The sequence below is a fragment of the Aotus nancymaae genome, unplaced genomic scaffold (genome assembly GCF_030222135.1).
Source record: "Aotus nancymaae isolate 86718 unplaced genomic scaffold, 86718_ANA_hifiasm-v0.15.2.pri h1tg000006l, whole genome shotgun sequence".
Taxonomy (NCBI): Eukaryota; Metazoa; Chordata; class Mammalia; order Primates; family Aotidae; genus Aotus; species Aotus nancymaae.
The window spans coordinates 71,634,274-71,649,045 of record NW_026988417.1 but is presented as its reverse complement, the minus strand read 5'-3'; the positions used below and the strand labels follow the sequence as shown (position 1 = coordinate 71,649,045).

General features: G+C 39.0%; 1 non-coding gene across 1 annotated transcript; it reads right to left on the bottom strand.

Annotated features, from left to right (window-relative positions):
• Positions 1–5,369: 5,369 nt before the first annotated feature.
• LOC135272180 (small nucleolar RNA U13) lies at positions 5,370–5,472 on the bottom strand. Its single transcript, XR_010340270.1, has one exon. It is a non-coding gene; the product is annotated as a small nucleolar RNA U13 (small nucleolar RNA).
• Positions 5,473–14,772: the final 9,300 nt, after the last annotated feature.

Below are 14,772 nucleotides of genomic sequence, written 5' to 3'. Positions count from 1 at the left end.
TCAAAAAAAAAAAAAAAAAAAAAAAAAGATAATTAGATCCACATTTGTTATCATGGAAGAGTTTCAAAATGCTTTGTTGGGTGAAAAAAACCTTCTAAAGTAGTATGTTTATTATCATTCTTATTTTGGTAAAAATAGATTTAAAAAGATAACTTCTATATAAAGTATATGTACACATGCCTGGAGAAAGCATTTGGAAAATTATACAGGCATTAATTTCTCCTACAGCTAAAGTGTCCATGACAAAAATTGGTCATAGCATAATTAGCTGCTTATTGAACAAAATTTAATGAATCACTCTTAGTGATAAAGCCAGAACTGACTGAGAACTGGTCTCATCAGAATGACAAAAAGCTGCTGCTTCCCCTGGCTGTAATGGCCTGTACTGCAGGCAGACCTGCACAGCGACAGTGACGGGGCGTTAGAGGGTGCTGAATGTGTGCAGGGAAGTGCAAGGAAGTTTGCGTTTCCTTCTGTAGGTTTTGATCTACCTTTTTAAAATTAAAGCTAGCAATAACCAAATACATTCATGGTTATGAAAACAAATTTGTTGTTAAAATTACTATTTTTAAAATTCTGTTCTACTGTGAGTTTTAACATTTCTGTTCCCATTGAAACATTTTTTTTTAAATCTTAGTTTTAAATTTCAATTTGGCTTAATTTTAATAGGAGATACACTTGTAAAGGATGAAATCTAAAAGGCACATGCTAGTATTTCTGCAATGAGAAATTTTTGTTCCATCCTTATTCCCCAGCTATCCTTCTCCAATGTCAACCAGTGTTACCTGTTTCTTTACATTCTTTTGATAAGTTGAGATTTCTTAGGAATGCACCTATTTTGCAACAGTAGAATAGGCTACACAGTAAAATATTAACTGTAGTTATTTTCAAACAATAGGATAATAGAAAATATTTATCTTTTTATAGTTTTCTGGATTAATTTTTCCCCACTAAGTAAAAGAATTAAAGATAATTTTCAAAACCATTTTGTTGGACCCTGTGACAGCATGCCTAAATATTACATTGTCATCACTTTTTAATTATTCTATTTCTATGCTTCTGGTCTTTAGTCTTGTTAACAGCATGGCAATGCAAAAAAAAAAAATTACCTTTTGCTTACTTTTTCTTCCTTCCTCTGTCTCAGTCCACACCTCATTAAAAAATAAATATACATCAAAATCATATTCTGAAAAGAAATTTCTTTTTATTTTTTTGAGATGAAGTCTTGCTTTGTTGCCTAGGCTGGAGTGCAGTGGTGTGATTTCGGCTCACTGCAAGCTCCGCCTCCCACGTTCAAGTGATTCTCCTGCCTCAGGCTCCTGAGTAGCTGGGATTACAGGCATGCACTACCATGCCCAGCAAATTTTTGTCTTTTTAGTAGAGACAGGGTTTCACCATATTGGTCAGACTGGTCTTGAACTCCTGACCTCGTGATCTGCCCACCGCAGCCTCCCAAAGTGCTGGTATTACAGGAATGAGCCATCACGCCCAGCCCCAAAAAGAAATTTCTTACTAAAATTTTCACTGGAGATTCTAAGTATAATTTGACCCATTCTAATTAAATCAGATTAATATCTACTATGCTTGGTTCACTAAAGATGTTTAAGGTAACAGCAATAATAATAGCAAATTCTTAGGACACATTTATCTTGCTGGGTTAGGTAGGAAAAGACATTTATTTTTTAAATGAAGTATAGAAAAGCTTGACAATTAGAGGTGGGATAATGGTGATTGGCCATATTTACATTTTGAAAATATGCATTTTGAGCTACTTACACTATGCCTGGAATCAAGTATTTTTCGAGGCCTTTTCCAGATGTGAGAATTTGATCCATAACACCATTTATCCATAACTACAATATATCTGCCTTGGAGTAGACCACCTCAGACCCAGGAAAACATCAGCTCTTCTTGCCTTGCGGTTATGCCACCTGCAAATTCAACCCCAAATTTTCTTTACTAGGTGTTCTCTTCTGTATCCTCTCTCCCTTCCCTTGTTATTTATCTCATTTTTCTTTCTTTCAGGAGGCCAGTGTAAACCTAGGGTGGTAGAGTTGAGTGAGCATGGATATAGGACTTTGGGAGCCAGGATTTGTACCTAGTTCTCTACTAAACTAGGTGTCTTAGGCAAATCACGTCAGTTTTCTTGTCTCTCTCTCTTCCTTCTTTCCACAAATATTTGTGGAGCTTCTACCCGGTGCTAAACACTATTCTAGATGCTAGGATGCAAAGATGAACAAGACATGACCACTGCACTTTGAGACTGTGTACTTGATCTCTCCAGCTGTGCCTGAGAAAGCTGCATCTCAAGACAGCAGCTGAAGTGAGTTTGTGGTTCTCCCCACCTGCTGTCTGGCCAGTGAGGAAGTGTGTCTAATGTGGGCACCTACTGAACTCCTCAGTGGCAAGAGAGGAGGAGCCCAGGGATGGAAGGCATGAAATATGGGAGGGACACAAGACTCTGTTAGATGGTGTCAGGGAGCAAAAGGTGGCAGCGGTGTCAGCAGCAATTTGGCTCTATGCCCTTGGACAATGCTGGCTGTTACTAGGGCTGCTGTTGTCAGAAGGAAAAGCAAGTGTGCTTTTCTGGGTGGAATATTAAGTGAAGCCAGTTGACCAAGGTAGCATAACTTGTTATGATCGACTATCTGAAAGAATCATAAAAATGCAGGCTCATCTTGAGCCTTGAGTTAGAAAGATAATGGATCTGGAGGTCAAAAAGAAGCCAGTGAATTTGATCCAAATCTTTTTATGAAATTAAACCCCTTATTCTATGAGGCTCTTCTTTCTCTTCCTGGAATTTAGCATTCTTTATGTCTTGACACTTATTGGATAAATGCATAAATAGAAAACCTTCACAGAACTTAAATATACATTGAGAACACATCACATCCTTGGTGGAAAATTGGGAGACTGGTAATCAAGAGCTGAACATTTTATTTCATGAAATAATAATATAAGATGCTATAATTGAGTGGATTGTCTCGTCAACAATTTTACTCATAGAGAGGGCTCACTGCAAGGCCAGATGGAGTAACGTGGAGAAAGGAGAAAAGGCTAGTCTTGTCCCCATGCATCTCAGGGATTCTCTGAGTTAATGACTTCTCCTACAAGCATGAAAATCTAGGAGGGAGACCTTTATTGCCAACTCATGAAGGGTGTTTGGTGGGGACAGAAAGAGGACAAGGCTCAGAGGCAATGATTAGAAAGTGGAATTTCATTTTCACATTTTGCTGCTTACTTTGGGCCAAGCCAAACCCTTTCTGAGACTCAGCTTCCTTTTCTGTAAAATGCCACCTCCCATCCCCTTTTCTGAATTTTTTCCTATTAGAGCAAGGGTCCCCAGCCCCTGGGCAGTGGACTGGTACTGGTCTGTGGCCTGTTAGGCACCAGACCACACAGCAGGAGGTGAGTGGCAGGCAAGTGAGCATTGCTGCCTGTGCTCTGCCTCCCATTAGATCAGCGGAATTAGATTCTCAGAGGAGTGTGAATCCTATTGTGAACTGCTCATGCGAGGGATCTAGGTTGTGTGCTCCTTATGAGAATCTAACTAATGTTGGATGATCAGAGGTAGAAATGTTTCATTCCAAAACCATACCCTCACCCTCACCCCTATCTATCTCTGTTCATGGAAAATTTTCTTCTAGGAAACTGGTCTCTAGTGCCAAAAAGATTGGGGAACATTGTTAGAGAATTTACTTGGCATTATAAACTTACTTAGATTGATATATTCTTCTTTGAAAACTCAAATAAGCCCTGCTAGTCCAAGTTTTTTAGTCAAGAGAAACATAAAGCATCTTCCCATTCAAACTGGAATCATCTAATGCTGCAGGTTACTGGAGACAGGTAGAGGAGACTCTGAGTTGGGCTGCACTGGATTGACAGGTATTGAGCGTAAAGACTCAGGAAGAAACTGATGGGCATGTCTGATCATACAGGTGTCTGTGCAGATGACAACAAAAGGAAACTGTTAAGGGCTTGCCTGGGCACTATCAGGAGAAGTCCAAACGATTATATGGGGAGAGAGAGGTCACCCGATGGTGCTAGGAATCCAGACCTAACAGAGAACAGAGTAAGGACAAAAGAAAAGCTGAAGGAAGACGCCTGGTCAAAAGAAGGCCAGTCAGACAAACTTTAGCATCCTGGCTCTGCTGTTCCTGTGTGAGCTTCATTTTTTATGTTTGTAAAATCGTGATTATATGCAACTAAAAGCATTGTTGGGAGGATTAAAATGAGAAGACATGTTGATTCTTAACTTGAGGTTATAACAACACTCAATAAATTATAGACACTATTTTATATTTTAAGGACTCTTGTATGAAGGACAGGTAAGCTCATGGTTGAAAGTGAAGAAGATGAGAGAGGAATGAAAGATAAGCTGGGCTAGGGTGATGGCTGGATTTTCTTCCAGGAAGACATGTCACATCAACAGACCATGTAGATTTTTAATAAGTCACTCTAGGGGCTGTGGCATCTGAACTGGCCACAAATGAGCCCAGTCTGGCTGGGATCCAGTAGAAAATGTAGTACTGCAGGTAAGTCCCAGGAGTCTGGTTTATAGGGCCCTGCTGTATCCACAGGACAAAAAGGAGAGGGAGAGAGGCAAAATGTGCCAGATCCTGATGACACTGTCCAGATGTGACTAATTTGCCCAGAAACCAGGGGTCAGAAAATTGAGTAAGTAAAAAAAAACTGAGTGAGTGATAAATGGTTTCTTAGAAATGCAGCTCTTTGCTTAAACTAGTTAATCCTTGCCATTAGACCCCAGAGAGTTTCAGATTCTTAGAATGTGTGATATACACTCTTTTGTTTCCTCAAAATAGAAATAACTAATAGAAAAGGATAAGGCCAGGAGCAGTGGCTCATGCTTGTAATTCTAGCACTTTGGAAAGCCAGGATGGAAGTATTGCTTGAAGCCAGGAATTTGAGACCAGCCTGGTCAACATACCAAGACCCCATCTCAGCAAAAAATAAAACATTAGCTGGGTGTGGTGGGCATGTGCCTGTAGTTTCAGCTACTCTGGAGGCTGAGGTGGGAGGATTGCTTGAGACCAGGAGTTTGAGGCTGCAGTCAACCATGATCATGCCTCTGCACTCTAGCCTTGGTGACACACTGAGAACTCATCTCTAAAAAATTAATTAAATAATTAATCAATCAAATTAAATGTTAAAAGGATAAAAACTAATACATACTCCTTGCAAAATGAATAAATACATGAACAATATAGGAAAGTATAAGGTAAAAAATCAGATTTTCATTTTTGATTGATTGCCAGTGAAGCAAACCTTTTTATAAGTTACTTAGCCATTTCCACTAGTGTGAATTGCTTGCCTTATTCTTACATTACTTATTTTTATTATTATTTTCACATCAGATGGTAATGTGCTCATAGCTCAATGAGACTTGAAGGAAGCACATCTCGCACATGAGCATGAACATCCAATCATCATGCATGAGAACTATGAAAGGATCAACTCTTATGTTACTCATTTTTAATTATTAGGTTGCTTGCCTCTTTATTATGGATTTGTAAAAGGGTGGTAAGAATATTAAATCTTTGTCATACATTATTCTTCTGATTTGTTATCTGCATTTTCTCCTTGTAGTATTATTTCTCACATAGAATATTTAAGTTTTTACTTTTCTTTTCAACCAATATTTCCCTTTGTTAAATGCCCCACAAAATCAGATGGGAGATCCCAAAGATTCAAAATCATGGTGATGGAGATGGAAATATAAAGATGACCCAAAATGCAAGAATCTAAATAGGGTTTGCAGTTGAGTGGCACAGACAATGGAGCTGAAGTCACTGAAGTCCTAAGAGTGTGCACTGGAGGGTGAAGACTTGCTGGGTTTGAATTCTGGCTCTTCCAATCAGTAGCAGTTTGAACTCTGGAAACTTTTGAATCTTCCTATTCCTTAGTTTCCCCACCTTAAAACATAAAATTTTTTGTGTAGGATGTGGGATTATTATAATGTTCTGGAAAATTGTAAACTCTCAACAAATGTTAACTATTTTTATTATCTGACAGGGTTTTTTTTTTTTTAGATGATGTTTTGCTCTTTTTGCCCAGGCTGGAGTGCAGTGGCACGACCTGGGCTCACCACAACCTCTGCCTCCTGGGTTCAAGCAATTCTCCTGTCTCAGCCTCCCAAGTAGCTGGGATTACAGGCATGTGCCACCATGCCCAGCTAATTTTTTATTTTTAGTAGAGATGGGGTTTCTTCATGTTGGTCAGCCCAGTCTTGAACTCCCAATCTCAGGTGATCTGCCCACCTCGGCCTCCCAAAGTGCTGGGATTATAGGTGTTAGCTACCGCGCCCAGCCTATCTGACAGTTTTAAAGGCTTGGTAAAGAAATGGAACTAGAACTGGTCCCAGGATGGGTGTGAATGAGACTAGATGAGATAGGAGAGAAAATTCAAACCCAGGTACCCTGGGGATACAAGTGAGGTCATGATCCAGGTGGCTGAATGCTCTGACCAATGTTGCAGAGGTCACCTGGAGGAGTGGCTCTGATGGATGGTTAAGAAGTACATGTCAGGGTGACTGAAAGCAATATCAAGGGTAAAAACAAAGAAAAGACAAGAACTCACTAGAATTTATTGTAGAGTGGACAACTTTAAGTAAAAAGAAGAAATTGGAACGAAAGTATCTCAGCCACTGTGTGAAAGGAAATGAAACTCAAATAGCAGTTAAAAAAAAAAAAAAAAGACTGCCAACAGTTGGTATCGAAATCTAAATGCAGAAGATAAAATGTGCCCCAGCTTCACCACAATGGCCAAAGTGCAAAAGACTGATAGTAACAGATATTGGCAAGAATGGAAAACAGAAGGAGCTAGCTGCTGGTAGGAATGCAAGTTGGGACAAACCTTTTGGAAAACAGTATGACACTCTCTGTTCAAGCTGAACATATGAAGTCCCTAAGACTCAGCAAGTTTACTACTGAATTTTTGCAGAACAAAAATTCATATATCCATTCACTGACAGACCTTTATGCTAATAGCAACAGTAATCATAAAAACCCCCAGCTGGAAACTACCCAAATGCCCATCCACCAGAATGAACAGACACTGTGCTATGTCCTCTCAATGGAAGACTGCATAGTAATGAGTGATCACAACATTGATGAATCATACCAAACTGAGCAAAGGTGACAGGCAAAAAGGAGCCTAGTGTGTGATTTAATATGATTCCACTTGTATATAGTTTAATATGATTCCACTTGTATATAGTTCAAAAACAGTTAGAACTAATTTCAGTGTTAGAAGTGAAGATGTGGTTACTCCAGGGAGTTATTGACCAAAGGAAGCTGTGGGTGAGTGGCTGTGGAGGCTGGTTTTGGAGGCACTGGGAATGTCCAGTTTCTTAATTTGGATGATGACTACATGCTTATGTTTGATTACTACAAAATCCATCACAGTGTATACTTACTACTTGTGCCTTTTTCTTTACGTATTTAATTTGTCAATTAAAAGTTTAAAATATTTACCCATATTAGAAACTAACAAAAGTCACTGAAAATCTTTTTGTTCACTTACTGAAGGTGTAGTTGTTTGTTGTCAGCTTCACATTGATACAGACAATAATTTTTGAGCCTCGGTTTCTATATTTATTAAGTGTGGATAATAATACTTGCTCTATAGTAGATAATTTAGGTGGAAGAGCTTTGAATGTGGTGAAATCCCATACAAATTGCTGGGGAGTTAATATTTTTGTCCCCATTCCTGATGTTTCCTTTCTATTAGCACAACCACGTTGAGCTCTCCCAACCTACTGACCATTCTTTCCCAGGACAGTGAAATTGACAAGTTTGGCAAGTATGGAACATCCCTCTTCAATCTCTCCCTCTTGGAATCCAGACTGTCTAGCGTAAAATGTTATTGAACCGTAGAGAGGCTGACTGCATTCTCTAAATTTAGACGGGTAATAAAGTACAGAGATAGAATTTGAACTCAGGTTTCTCTCTGATTACACAGACCACGTTTTTAACTATTCCACTGTATTGCCTGCCTCATAAGTAATCTATTATATACAAAATAAAGAGCTGAGTTGTTTGGTACAGATAATAATACAATGGGAACTCAGGGAAGGGAGTCTATACAGGGATTGGTTAAAGATGATGGCACAGGCTAGGTGCAGTGGCTTACACCTGTATTCTCAACACTTTGGGAGGTTGAGGCTGAAGGATTACCTGAGCCCAGGAGTCTGAGACAAGCCTGGCCAACATCACCAACATCTGGAGACTCTGTCTCTAAACAAAATATAAAAATTAGCTGGGCATGATGGTGCACGCCTATAGTCCTAGCTACCCAGGAGGCTAAGGTGAGAGTATTGATTGAGCATAGGAGGTTGAGGCTGCAATGAGCCATGTCCATGCCCTGCATTCCAGCCTGGATGACAGAGTAAGACCCTATCTCAAAACATTTTATTTTTATTTATTTATTTTTTGAGACAGGGTCTCACTCTGTCACTGAAGTGCAGTGGCATGATCTTGGCTCTCTGCAATCTTTGCCTCCTGTGCCCAGGCAATCCTCCCGCCTCAGCCTCTTGAGTAGCTGGGCTACAGGCACATGCCTCCACACCTGAATAATTTTTGTATTTTTTGTAGATTTGGGATTTTGCTGTGTTGTCTAGGTTGAGCTCAAAATCCTGGGCTCAAGCTATCCACTTGCCTTAGCCTCCCAAGGTGCTAGTTCTGGGATTGCAGATGTGAGCCACCATGCCTGGAATTTTTTTTTTAATTTAAAAATTAAATTAAATTTTAAAAGATGATGACACAAGAATTTTCTATTCCCATCCTATATGGGTCAATTCTTGCTAAGTTCTCTCAGTGTAAAGCCCAGGAGCCAGTATAGCGAGAATTAGCATTTACCTCCTTCTAAGCCAGAATAGCAGATGTGTCTGTTGGTAGCAAAAATACAGTTAACAGGGTTTAATTCCAGTGACAGATGCCAGGGCACTCATATTTAGCCAGTTTCTCCATGGGTTTAGCTCCAGTGTGTCATTTACTGCTGTTGGTGTTTGCCTTTAAATTCTAGACTGCTTTGTAAGCCATTCTAAGGTATTAGAAGGGACAGAAAGCATATTTTCAAGCACCTGAAATGTAAGAATATGTAAAGGGTATGTTAACAGCATTTCATAAAAGATTATTTTTTGAGGTATAATGTATATTCAATAAAAGCATTGATTTGAGAAATTCAGTTAAATGTGTTTTGAAAACTTGATACACTCATGCAACCACCATTCAAAACAAGACATAGAACATTTTCATCATCCCAGAATCATACTGCATAATTTCGTGTATGCATCTGGCTTTCTTTCACTCAACATACTATTTTGGTAATTCATTCATGCCATTGCATTTACCAGTAGTCTGTTTTTATTGCCAAGTAGTATTCAAATTTTTTTATTTTTTAATTTTTGTGGGTACATATTTACAGGATACATGAGATATTTTGGTACAGGCATGCATTGTGCAATAATCACATTATGGAAAATTGGGTATCCATCCCCTCAAGCATTTATCCTTTGTGTTATAAACAATCCAAGTATACTTTTAGCTATTTTTAAATGTATAATTAAATAAGTACTCACTATAGTTTGCTCATTATGCAATCAAGTACTAGGTCTCATTCATTCTTTCTAACTAATTTTTTTGTACCTGTTAACTATCCCCACCTCCCACTGAACCCCTCTGCCACTACCCTTCCAAGCCTTTGGTAACCAAGCTATGCTCTATCTCCATGAGTTTAATTGTTTTGATTTTTAGAACCCACAAATAAGTGAGAAGATGCAATGTTTGTCTTTCTGTGCCTGGCTTATTTCACGTAACAAAATGACCTGCAGTTACAATCATGTTTTTGCAAATGACAGTATCTCATCCTTTTCTATGGCTGAATTGTACTCCATTCTGTATAGGTACCACATTTTCTTTATCCATTCATCTGTTGATGGACACTTAGGTTGCTTCCAAATCTTGGCTATTGTGAACAGTACTGCAACAAATATGGGAGTGTAAATATGTCTTTGATATTCTGATTTCCTTTCTTTAGGGTATATATGTAGCAGTAGAATTGCTGGATCACATTGTATCTCTATTTTTAGTTTTTTGAGGACCCTTCTACTGTTTTCCATAGTGGTTGTACTAATTTACATTCCCATCAACATTGTACAAAGGTTCCCTTTCCACCATATCCTCACCAGCACTTGTTATTGCCTGTCTTTTGGATAAAAACCATTTTAACTGGAGTGAGATGATATTTCAGTGTAGTTTTGATTTGCATTTCTCTGATGATCAATGATGCTGAGCACTTTTTCATATGCCTGTTTACCATTTGTATATCTTCTTTCGAGAAATGTCTATTCAAATCTTTTGCCCATTTTAAAAATCAGATTATTAGAGCCAAGTAGTATTGAATTGTGTAGATGTATGACAATTTGTTTATCCATTTTCCTGTTGATAGATATTTAGGTTGCTTCTAGTTTTTGCTTGTTATAAATAAAGCTGCCATGAACATTCTTGTGATAGTCTTTGTGTGAACATATATTTTCACTGCTCTTGGATACATACCCAGGAGTGGAACTGTTGAGTCATAGGGTAGATATATGTTTATCATTGTGAGAAACTGCCAAATGATTCTCCAAAGGGTTGAACCATTTTACATTCCTACCATCGATGTTGCTCTGCATTCCCGAAGGAAAATTTTTTACAAAGCCAAACTATGATGACATGTTAGTAAAGAATATTTATCACGGTGTCTAGGGTGGGAAAATTTCTGTGGGAATCATTTGGAGGGAGGAAAAAACAGCAAGAAGGAGCAGGGGGAGTGGATTGGCATTCACCAAAAAGCATTCACCAGGAAGCCAGCCTGGGGACACCACGTGGGCAGTGGGCTCCATAGCTACCAATCAAGGCTGTGTTCTCTGCTGATGGCATTCATTCCACATGCCAGGCCCTCTGTCTGTGATCCAAGAAATCTGGGCAACTTATTGTTTTTGTTCAAGTTGTACTTCATTGAAATTCTTTTTGGAGTGTCCCTTTCGGTCACAAGTTCCCTTTCTTGTGTGAGAGCCAAGATAGTGAAGCTTAGCACAGCAAGGCTTTTTGAATTTGTGCTGCTGACTTCACCACCAGTTGTGGTATCAGAGCTGGCTAACCTGAACCAGCTTGTGGTCAGCTTTCTCCTGGCTTCTACAAGTAGAGAACAACTTATTGTTTATCTTTTGACCTGTTCCCCCAGGTTACTTTTAACAAGGTTTTTAGTTTGTTTTTTATGCTATTATATTTGACGGAGGGCAAGGCCTTTGGCACTGCCTTTAAGGTGATTTCATTTTGAGACAAAACCTCATTCTCTGAGTTTTTCTTTAGGTCATCATGACAGAGGCCAGAAATAGTGTGAAGTAGCCCCCAAAAGAATAAATCTCAACTTTCTTCAGGCATGGTTTATCCTATCTGTGTATTCCTTTTAATTCAATCCTGTTAGTAAACATTCTTGCTAAAGTAGGCAACCAGCAGTCCTTATTCCTCAGGCAAATTCTGTATAGTAGACTAGGGTCCCAAATGTGGGCACAGCTTGGTTTCTTTCTTTGTTCTTCTTTTTATTTATTTTTTTTGGTTTTGGTTTTTTTGTTTGTTTGTTTTTGTTTCAACTCCTATAATCTTTTTGCTGTTCCTCCAGTTGGCACTCACTGTAAGTGAGAAAAATACAAACCCCCATTTACCTCTCCTTCCTTCTCTTTCAATGGAGGGTTTGTCCTTCCTCCTACCAAAGGCAAATTCTTCCATGTATGTTGTGGATTCCATTCTGCCCTGCCTTCTCAGAGAATGTTTCTAACTGGTTATTTACTACCTGTAGCAGTAATCATTGTCCTCTAACATCTAAGTTTCTTTCATGGTATAAAGCTGTTGCTGGGAAGCAGTGGCTGCCCAACCAGAAAATACATTCCCCAACCTCCCTTGCCTTTAGGTGGAACCATATGACTAATTCTTCTCAATATAATAAGATTAGAAGTGGCACAGATCACTCCTTGATCAGGTAGCTTCAAAAGCAAGAATGCTTCTTCTCTCTTTCTTAGGGGCAGCAAATATCTGGGTTACCAGTGGCAAATCCTTATGGGTCTGCAGCAACCTCAACTTTTGCCTCCTCAGAAGAAAGAATTCGACTGAGGGCCATAAGGCAGAAAAAGAGACAGAGGCAAGTTTCAGAACAGGAGTGGAAGTTTATTAAAAGGTTTTTGAGTAGGAATAAAAGGAAAGTACAGTTGGAAGAGACCCAAGAGGGCAACTTGAAGGACAAGTGTGGTGTTTGGCCTTTTGACTTGGAATTTTATATGCTGGCATATTTCTGGCATATTGCACCCCTTTTCTTTGATTCTTCCCTTAGGGCAACCCACCTGTATGTGCAGTGGCATCCTTGTGCTTGGGAGGTGAGTATGCACAGTGTGTTTAAGAAGTTGTATACATGCTCACCTGAGGCTTTCTTCCCTTTTGCAGTGGAATGCTCCCAGAAGGTCATACTCTGCCATTTTGTCTCTTAATGGGTTCACCAGCCCAACTCTTGACAGCTGCTGATTACCAGGTACAGGTGTTTCCTCTCTCTGCAGAGAGACTGCCTTTTCCTGGTGCTGGCCGTGACCAAGTATTATTTTAGAGAGACAGTTAACAACTGCCTGTCCATCACCTGATGGTTACCTGACCTTCCCAGTAGGGGCGTCGGGGTAGCCCTCTCCTGCCCCACTCATTCCTGCCTAGCTACCTCCTGTAACACCTTCTGCCACTTGATGCACAGGGGCACAGCAAATTCGAAAACCAAATATTAAGGATGGAACCTCCACAAGATGGATGGAGCCTGGGTTTCAGTATCACCATTTAGAGAAGAACAAACTGCCATTAACAGTGTCTATTTGGGATTGGTCAGAAGGTAGTGAGTTATCTCAATTGATTCTTCACAGCCAGTTACAGATTAAGTTCCTCATTCTACTCTTTCCCCACTTCTTACTGCTGCACTTGACTTGTCTTGAAAGAAAGAGAAGAACAGAAAGAAAGAAAAGAAGGTCTGTTTTGAACTTTATATGAGTGCAAAATAAATTTCTATCATATTTGATCTATCATATATTGCAGAGTCCTTTGGTTATAGCAGTTATCATTACCCTGACTAGTGCATTATTTTTCTTTCCTCTACATCTTCCATATTTCTATCATTATCTATCTATCTGCATTCAGACATGACCAAGAATTTCTCAGCTTAATAACAAACCTTCCATAGACTTCATTCACACCCATGTCCAGTTTTCTCTTTACTCTCTTTCATAGAAATCTTATTAAGAATGTCATATATGTGCAGTCTTAATTTCATTCACTTGTTACCCCAATCCATGTGGCTTCTTTGCCACTGCTCTTGAGGTCCTCAAAAGCTGTCACGTTTCCAGAGCCAGTAGACACCTTTTGATTCTCATCTTAACTCTCAGAAAGATTTAACACAGCTGACCACTCCCTCCTTTCTGACAGACTTTCTTCTCTTGCATCCTTGAAACCAACCTCTTACTTGAATGACTCACAGGCATTTTAAACTTATCATATCCAAAACTAATTTACAACCTAATTCCTCCATTTTCTCAACTCAAAAAATGCTACTTACATTCATCCACTGGCTATAAATCTGAGGCTAATTTTTGACACTTGCTGGAGAAAGTTGCCACCCATAGACAGTCCAACATCATATCCTGCCAATTTACTTCTGAAATTTCTTAAATGTGAATACTCTTCTCATTTATACTCTTCTCCATAGTCCCATCCACTCTCTCTATATATGTTTAAAAATGTACATCAGATAATGTTGCTTGGCTTTAAAAATCCTTCAGAAGATTCCCACTGCATTTAGGACAAATTCCCTAATTCTTTATTTTTTTCTTTTTTCCAACTTCTACTTTCTGTTCAAGGAGTATATTTTCAGGTTACATGGGTAAATTGCATGTCACAGGTGTTCGGTGTACAGGTAATTTTGTCACCCAGGTAATCAGCATAGCTATCCAAGGTAGCTTTTCAAACCTCACCCTCTCTTGACCTTCCACCCTCAAACAGGCCCCAGTGTCTCTTGTTCTCTTTTTTTTGTGTCAGTGTTTAGCTCCTACTGATGAGTGAAATATTTGGTTTTCTATTCCTGCATTAATTCACTTAGGATAATGCCTAATTATTAATGTTACCATTATACCCTCACATGATCTTGCCCCTTCCTATGTCTTTAGCTTTAGCCACCACTCACTTTTGTTTGCTCACTATATTTGTTTTTCTTTCAAATCTTTTTTATTTTTTTGAGATGGGGTTTTACTCTTGTCGCCCAGGCTGGAGTGCAATGGCACAATCTTGACTCACTGCAACCTCCACCTCCTGGGTTCAAGCAATTCTCCTGCCTCAGCCTCTGGAGTAGCTGGGATTATAGCCGTGTGCCACCACGCCCAGCTAATTTTGGTATTTTTTTTAAACCTCTGCAATTATTAGTTTATTAGTATCACCCAGGACTCAGATGTTCAGTATTCCTCCTGAAATTACATAAAAAATGCAAATGGAAAGAATCCACGTCAAAATTATATGACAAAACAGAGCTCCATCACAAAAGTGTGTAAAATTACAAGAATGCTATTTTAAAATACTGGCACTTTAAGAGAAAGATAATCTCAAAAACTACAAAATTGCCAAATTGTTCACTAAACTGGTAAGCAGATAAACATGACTAATGAATCAGTTTGGGTTTTAAAGAAAAATCATCCAA